This window comes from Meriones unguiculatus, chromosome 1, assembly GCF_030254825.1.
Source record: "Meriones unguiculatus strain TT.TT164.6M chromosome 1, Bangor_MerUng_6.1, whole genome shotgun sequence".
In the NCBI taxonomy this organism is placed as follows: domain Eukaryota; kingdom Metazoa; phylum Chordata; class Mammalia; order Rodentia; family Muridae; genus Meriones; species Meriones unguiculatus.
The window spans coordinates 92312083-92319920 of record NC_083349.1 but is presented as its reverse complement, the minus strand read 5'-3'; the positions used below and the strand labels follow the sequence as shown (position 1 = coordinate 92319920).

General features: G+C 45.4%; 1 non-coding gene across 1 annotated transcript; it reads right to left on the bottom strand.

Moving 5' to 3' along the window:
- Positions 1-5835: 5835 nt before the first annotated feature.
- On the bottom strand, positions 5836-5967 carry LOC132652040 (small nucleolar RNA SNORA40). The gene has a single exon (XR_009589535.1). It is a non-coding gene; the product is annotated as a small nucleolar RNA SNORA40 (small nucleolar RNA).
- Positions 5968-7838: the final 1871 nt, after the last annotated feature.

Below are 7838 nucleotides of genomic sequence, written 5' to 3'. Positions count from 1 at the left end.
GCTTTGGCCTGAGCCTAGCGAGCCCTGCTCTGTGCAGAGGAGCTAGCGAGTGGCTGCGGCAGCCCGAGGACCTGGCTTTGCAGCCCAGGGTTCTTGGGTCTTGGGGCTCCAGATGGATGGCTGCTGGGAGAGCTAAACAGGAGGCTCGTCATAGAGGTGAGGAATAGGCAGTTGTGTTCCCTCCAAATGCAAACAGGATGGCCTCTCCAGGCAAGTGTCGCCTCAGGAGAGCCAGGGACCCTCACCATATGAGCTGTGGGTTTTGCTAGAGTTGCTGAGTGGGTTCCATTAGCTAAGTCCATTAGCACTGCAGCTAAGGACTGTGTTTTTCCTCCAGTTTCCCTCTCTGTCTAACTTCATGCACACTCCTTTCAACTAAAATTCTATTTTGCTATAGTACCTACAGGACAGCCACAGTCAGGAGCCCTTCCCACTGCCCATTGCTGCTACAGAAGCCCTGGACTGAATGTCTGTGGTGTGTGGGTGTGTGCACACATAGATGGGCGCGCACATGTGTGTGTTCCCTGTGTGGGGGCTGGAGGAAGGTGCCCTGCTTTCGCCTTTTGCCTCATCCTCTTGAGACAGGGTCTCCCATTAAACCTGGAGTTTGCCACCTTTTGCTTAGACTGGATGGCCACTGAGCCCTAGGGAACCTCCTGTTTCTACTCTCCAGTGCTGGGGTACAGGCATCCAGGGCCATGCCGACTTTTATGTAGGTGCTGCGGATCTGGGCACAGGTTGCCATGCCTGCCAGCAGGTAGTTTTACCCTGTGAGTGATCTCCCCAGTTCCCACACTGAGATTTTTTTTTCTTCTTCTTTTTGTTTTTTCAAGACAGGGGTTCTCTGTGTAGTCCTGGGCTCACTTTGCAGACCAGGCTGACCTCGAACTCACAGAGACCTGTTTTCCTGAGTGCTGGGATTACAGGTGTGTGCCACCACTGCCCAGCTCCCACACTGAGATTTTTATGAAATTAATTGGCTCTTGATATGCTCTGTATGTGAAAATGCAAGTCAAGAGGCCCTCTTTGCACTGCAGGGACCTTTGGCACAGGGGCTATAGCCAGAAGGGCAGTGAACCCAACAGTCTTAAATCACTACTTTGGTCTGGTAGTAAAGTCCCTCTTCCCATGAGGCTTCAGGAACCCTGGTGTTCCCCCTTACTTCATGAGGCTGCAGAGGGGCAGACTGTCTCTTCAGACATGTCACCCACATAACTTTCTGACATGACATGCTTGCCGTGGACACCTGCAGCTGAGCACCTCAGGGTCTTTGGGCTGCTGGGAAGCCACAGTCTACAGTCTCCTTGCTTACTGTGACTCCTGACTGCATTCCTGGGAGCTACTCTGCAGTCACTGTCAACCCCTATCTCTGCAGGCCTCTCCTTCAGCACTGTTTATTAAGTAGGGAATAACATTTTTAGCTTTCCTTTGGAAGGTTTTTCTTTTCATCCAATTCACACCTCTCCCAGCCTGGTGCCAGCTCCAGGGTCCTGCCCTGCCCATATCAACCTGTGCAATGACCCTGGCTTACCTCAGCTACCCAGAACATTTCCATTTACACTGCTTGGCAATGTGAATCTGAGCTTAGCCTGTCAGTGGAATTTTCTTTGGTTTGTTACAGTCTTTAAGGCAGGAATGAAGAAATAAGGACCAAGTGGGTTTGTTGTTTGATTTGTTTTTGAGTGTCACACACATTAACTCACAATGATCCTAGAGAGTGTGTTATTTGCTCTACAGATGAGAAAAAAAGAGATCAACTAACTTAAATAAAATCTCCAGATGGCAGAGACGCGAGATAATAATATTCATTTAGTATAAAAATTAATGAGAAAAATTGAACATTTCAGTTCTTAAAAAGAAAAAAATAAAGCTACAAGTAGCAGCCCACGCAATGAGAAGAATGACTTGGGGAAAGACAGGAACGTCTCTGGGCTATAATTTGAACATGTTTAAACCAAGAAAGTATTCTAGAGAGTTCTACCAATTCTGAGCCAGGTTAGAGAAAAAAAAAACCTTCCCATTTGCTCTAGTCCTACAAAACAAAAACAAAAACAAAAAAAAAAAAACCAAACAACAACAACAAAAAAACAAGCAAACAAGCAAAACCCTGCTTCTTGCCAGCTCAACTGTCTTCAGAACCCATATTAAACCACCAGGCAATAAATGGTGAGGTGCTGATGAGGAGTGGACAAGGAGTCCACTGAGAGTGGCCTCCTCTTCCTGTTGGGCAGCAGTTCTCCCCACCAGGCCTGTGGGTGGGCAGAGGATGACCTGCCTACACTCCCTGGGTAGCTAGTGTACTCTGGTTCTTACTGGGCACTCCAGTAAGAACCCAGCTTATTGTGTGCTGTCCCCAGGCCTGCCGTGACAAGCAGGTTGGATTTGGCTTCCCCTACAGGCTAGGTGGGGGGAGAATAAGCTAACTATGGAAAAGAAGACAACCTCTGTAACATGTGAGTACCTTGAAATTTTAGCGACCATAAGGTGGGAGGACATTGCCTTGCTTCAATTCCTGTGCAATTTGTACTGCCCGGCTTAGAAAGCCAAAGATCTCTGAACACATGGAGACATATGTGCATATTTATACACTTGAGAGCATGAATGTATGTAATCTCCTCGGGATTTGTACAGCTTTTCACCAGCCCTAGGAAATCACACCCACCAGTTCTAACTCCAAGAGCTCTTACCAGCACGGCAGGGTCAGGTTAAGATTTTTAAATAGCCATGAACTAGATTATGACCTCGGAACACAGACAGGACGAAGGAGAATCCAGGGATACTGGTTAAGGAGTGGGGCGGGCTGAAACATGCTGTCCTCACCGTCAGTGGGCCCCTCCTTTATTGAGGGACCCACCCTACACACCAAGAGAAGGACAGGCACAGTGGAAGGCTTTATGTATGAAACCATGACTTATTCCTGATCTGCGGATCCAGAACCACTAGAGACAGTATCAGAGCTTAGGTCAAGTTTTCTTTGGCACCCTGCATCTCACCGCTCATCCTCTTTGTTCCCATCCCAAGTCTCCTCTGGCAGCCAGCCAAGCAGCTCTGTGCAATTCAACTAAATTTATAGGGCACTATGCAGCTTGGCACTGTGCTGAGAAAGACACAGTCATTCTGGTAACATGTCTGTTGCTAGCTCTCTGACCTTGGGCCTCCAGAGTGCCTGTGATCTTGCTTTGTCTTACAGAAACAATGCAAGAAAAAGGACGAGGTGCTCATTCAAATTGCTGGGACTTCTGCACTAGGACTGTCAAGGACGTGGGTGTCTGTCCAACTCAGGTTATTTACTTATCTAAGTTGTTATTTCAAACAGGGATGTGCTGCACAGCCTAGGCTTGTCTTAAACTCTTGATGCTCCTGCCTCGACTTTCTGACTTCTGGGATTATGAGCACACATCACCACAGACTGCAGTTTTGAAGACAGGTATGTTTCATTTCATTTTAGTTTTTAGTTTACTTTGTGAGATGGTGGTCTTCAGCTGTGATTGCTGATCTAAATGACTTTTCCAACCACAGTAGCTCTCTTTATCTATGGCGTGGAACCTTACACTTCAGTTACCAACTGTCAGCTGTAATCTGAATATGCTAAAGGACAAACTTCAGGAGTAAATAATTTATAACTTGTATTATAGCAGGTTATAATTGTGTTATTTTATTTCTATTTATTGCTATTAATAGTTTATTATATCTAATTTATACTAAGCTTTATCACTGACATGCATGTGTTGGGAAAGGCAGTATGTACAGGAATTAATATTATCTGGGGCTTTGCCATCTTCTAGGGATCTTGTACACAGAGGGACTAATGTAGTCCCAGTTGCGTTTGATGAGAGATCCTGTGATCGTAACTTAATTTCTATTTTTATTAACAGCTACTTTGTAAGGGGATGTAGAGGCACTGTGAGCTGAGCATTTTGGAGGCTCTTAGCGTGAGCCAGGCAGGTTGACATGTGGAAGGACGCAGGCCCAAGTCCTCTTGCAGGACCCAGTCAGTTGGAGTTAGAGTCAGGGACATCAAGGAGATTGAAACACAGGAACTTGTAACGGCATAAACCATAAGACACAGAACTAAATTGGTAGGATGGAGGAGAGGAGAAAGTGTCTGCTAGGCATTGGTTGGTGGAACACATGACTCCAGTGACTATGTATAACTTTACTTAATCCTAACAACTTTGGAAGCAGGCCGTTATTGCTCTGATGTTCAGATGAGCAGCAGGTGGGAAAAACATAACCAGTGCAGCAGCACTCTGTCCAAGGTGAGGCAGAGGGCATGGCTCCCAGCCATTCCCCCATCCCATTGGACTCCTGGCCAGTGAGTGCTCTTTGTACTTTACCTCACCTTTCTAGTTACTACCTTGCCAATTTTCAAAGGAATACTCTATGAAATGGATTATATGTACACATGAGTATACATTTACCATATACACTGCTAAAGAAAACAAGAACCTTTGAACCCTTCCCACCCTGAAGGGACAAAATGTTTCCAGTGCTAACTGAAGCCCGTGGGTGCCTCCCTTGTTCAATCCTCACCCTTCCTATCCTCACAGGTGACTACAGTATTGAAATGTGTGATGTCTCCTTTGCCCTTTACAATGTCTGTGGTCTTTGACTAAGAATGGCCCCTATAGACTCATATAATTGAATGCTTAGTCACCAGGGACTGGAACTGTTTAAAAGGATTATAAGGATTAAGAGGTGTGGCCTAGTTTAAAGAAGTATGTCACTGAGGGTGGGCTTTAGGGTTCAAAAAGCCCATGCCAGGCTTTCTGCTTTCAGGCTATCTGCTTTCCAATCAAAATGTAGTTCTCAACTACTGCTCCAGTGCCATGCTTGCCACCGTGCTCCCTGGCCATGATGATAATGGACTAAACTTATGAGCTGTAAGCCAGCTCAATTAAATGTTTTCTTTTATAAGAACTGCTCATGGTCATGGTGTCTCTACACTGTAATAGAACACTGACTAAGACACCTAGCAAAGAATGGCCTCAGACATGCTACACCCTCATCTGTTCAACCTTTTTCTCAGACTTTTTTTTCCTAATCATTTCACTGACATTTTAATCCCATTAGTAAATGTTTTTGTACCATAGATATCTCTGTGCTTTATATATGAGACTAATACTATTTCATCCCTTCAGGACTGATTGTGTGTGTGCGTGTGTGTGTGTGTGTGGTTTGTGGGTATTACTGCTCTCATTAAGAATGGATACTATAGTCCAATTTACATTCCATACGGTCTACTTAATAAGTGCTTCTCATGGGCAATGAGATGTTTTAGCAGGCAAAAGTGCTTGTCACTAAGCCTGAAAACCTGAGTTCAAATCCTGGAACCCACTAACTTCCCCAAGTTGTCCTCTCACTTCTAAATGCATGCTACACCACATGCCTCCAACAACAAAGGAATAGATAGATAGATAGATAGATAGATAGATAGATAGATAGATAGATGGATGGATAGATAGATAGATGATAGATGTAGGTTTTTAAAAATGTTTAAAATTTGCCATATATATATATCACTTATACATTCTCACCCTCTTTCTTCTTTGTATATGGCAGAGATCCATTTTCTTTTTTCCATTTTCAAGGGAACTGGCCTTCCAGAACCACTCACTGAAAACCTCCTATCCCCTAGCAACCGCCTCCCATAGCCATCATCCTCCACAGCCACCACTCCATACAACCCCCTACAGCTACCTCTAGCCTCGTCACTGTCACATGTGCACAGATGTGGTCGGATCCCATTCACGCTTTCCTTCTACTGTGTGTTAGTTTGTCCCTGCACTAATAACAGTTATAATTTATATTGTATAACGCAGTTCTTTTCATCATCATATTACTTCTTGTGTCTACCAAAACGCGAACAGAACCATGAATCCTGAGTTACAAAAGAGCATTTGTTTAGCACCCACCTTTTAGGTCTTTGTCCACCAGCTCAACACAAAGAAAAATCTCATGAATGCTCCTTGATATTTAGTACGTTAAGCCTCTTTTCTTCTTAGAAGCATCTTGTCTATCCTTTGCTCTTGGCTCTTTCCTGTCAATTTTTGTCATGGTTAGTCAGATTCCAAAAAAGAACATCATGTGTAAACCTCAAGGGCAGGGTTAGCAACAGACAGAGCAATGGTCGTGAGAACGTGCGGGGGCGGAGTTCGTGTCAGAGCCTCAGCATGTCTGCAGTCCAGGGCCCAAGGACTCTGGGAGCCAGATACAGCAGCCCTTCACAGAGGCGCTCAGCCAGTGTGGAAGCTGCTGCCTCCACATGTTAGTAACGCTGGACAGCACAGAGGCACCAAGGCTTTCACGTGAACCTCCTGTGGGGAGATTTGTTAAAAACTTAGAATTCCTCACTCTGAAAGAGCAAAAGCCAAATAACTTAATTGTTGAGCTCAGATCTGGGGTAAGGAGATAAGTGAAAAGAAAAACAAGGCCAGAATTTGGGGTTCAAACTTGTAGGGATCAATTATCCCTGTGAGGAGACAAACCGAGTTGAATCAATAGCCCCAGCCCAGGACTTCCTAAGAAGCTCCAGTGTCAATCCATGTCACTGGGGTGTAGTTTGTTGTTTAAGGTCACGGTTACTGAGCATTTACTATGAACCTGGCTCTCTCCTAAGCATGTTGTGTGTATAACTGATTTAAGGGCCCCTCAAAATCCAAATTGACTCCAACCATGAGTCCAATCAATGACTGAACAGTCAGCATTTTCCTTTGAGGAAAAGATCTCTGAGAAAAGTTAAAGAATTCCCTTTCTGTAAAGAGCTGTGACAATTAGTCCTCAAACTGGGCTTTGGGACTTTTTCCTAATGGCTCTTCCTCATTTAACCCAAATGGAAAAGGTGCACACCAGGGGTTATCAGGTTATACCATTGAAAACAAGGGCAGACAAGATGCTGGCTGTATTTTTCTTGGAGACAGGCAGGAAGAAAGGAAGTGAGGTAAGATGGAAATCCTAAAACACACAGCCGGTGGTACCCATTATGTGTTCTGTTGAGGTCGCGTGAACAAAGACTTGGCCCCCTGCTCTGGGCCAGGAAGTCCTTGGTATCGGATGCCAAGTACTGGCATCAAGATTTTTCCAACAAGGAAGGCAGCGCCTGAAATCCTTTGTGGAACAAGACAGGTTATAAATAGACCTATAAATGTTTTTAAGCAGAAGGCAACAGGCTTAGCAGAGCTGTTCTTCCCCTTTGCTTCTCCTCCCTGCATCGCCTTGCCTATTAAATCCCTGCTACCAGGCAGAGCCATCTGCCTACTAGCCAATCCGCTGCTACAGCCCTGGGAGAGCCAGGGTGGAATCTGGCTTCTATGACAACCTCGGGTTGTGACCTTGCTTGTGGAAAAGAGTAAATCTTCCTAACTTACCTCTGGCTAATTGGGCAGGAGGTAAAGGAGACAAGAACGAATCACATCCTCTCTAACTGGCTGGCTGGGGCACAAACCCACCCCTTGCCGGAGCAGCCTTGGCCTAGCTGACAGCCCGGGGAGAAAGGCTATGTGCTGAGAGCTGCTCTGGGGATGTCTGTGTGTTCAGGAGCAGGGATGGGCCTTTGTCTCTTCTAGCACATGCAGAGGCATCTGGGCGTGCAGATTTAGAATTATTTCAGCCATCATGTCTCAGACTTTGCTGGGCTCAGAGCCACCTGCAGACCCCAAAAAGCACAGGTTTCCAGGTTTCGCTCCCAGTGTTTCTGAACTGGTAGATGTAAGGTAGGACCTAAGAACTTGCATTTCTCATAAGCCACCGGGTGACACTGATATGCCAGTTTGAAGAGGACACTTTGAAACCCATTAGTTTAACTCAACTTCCTGAGTTTTACAAATGAAAATGAACCC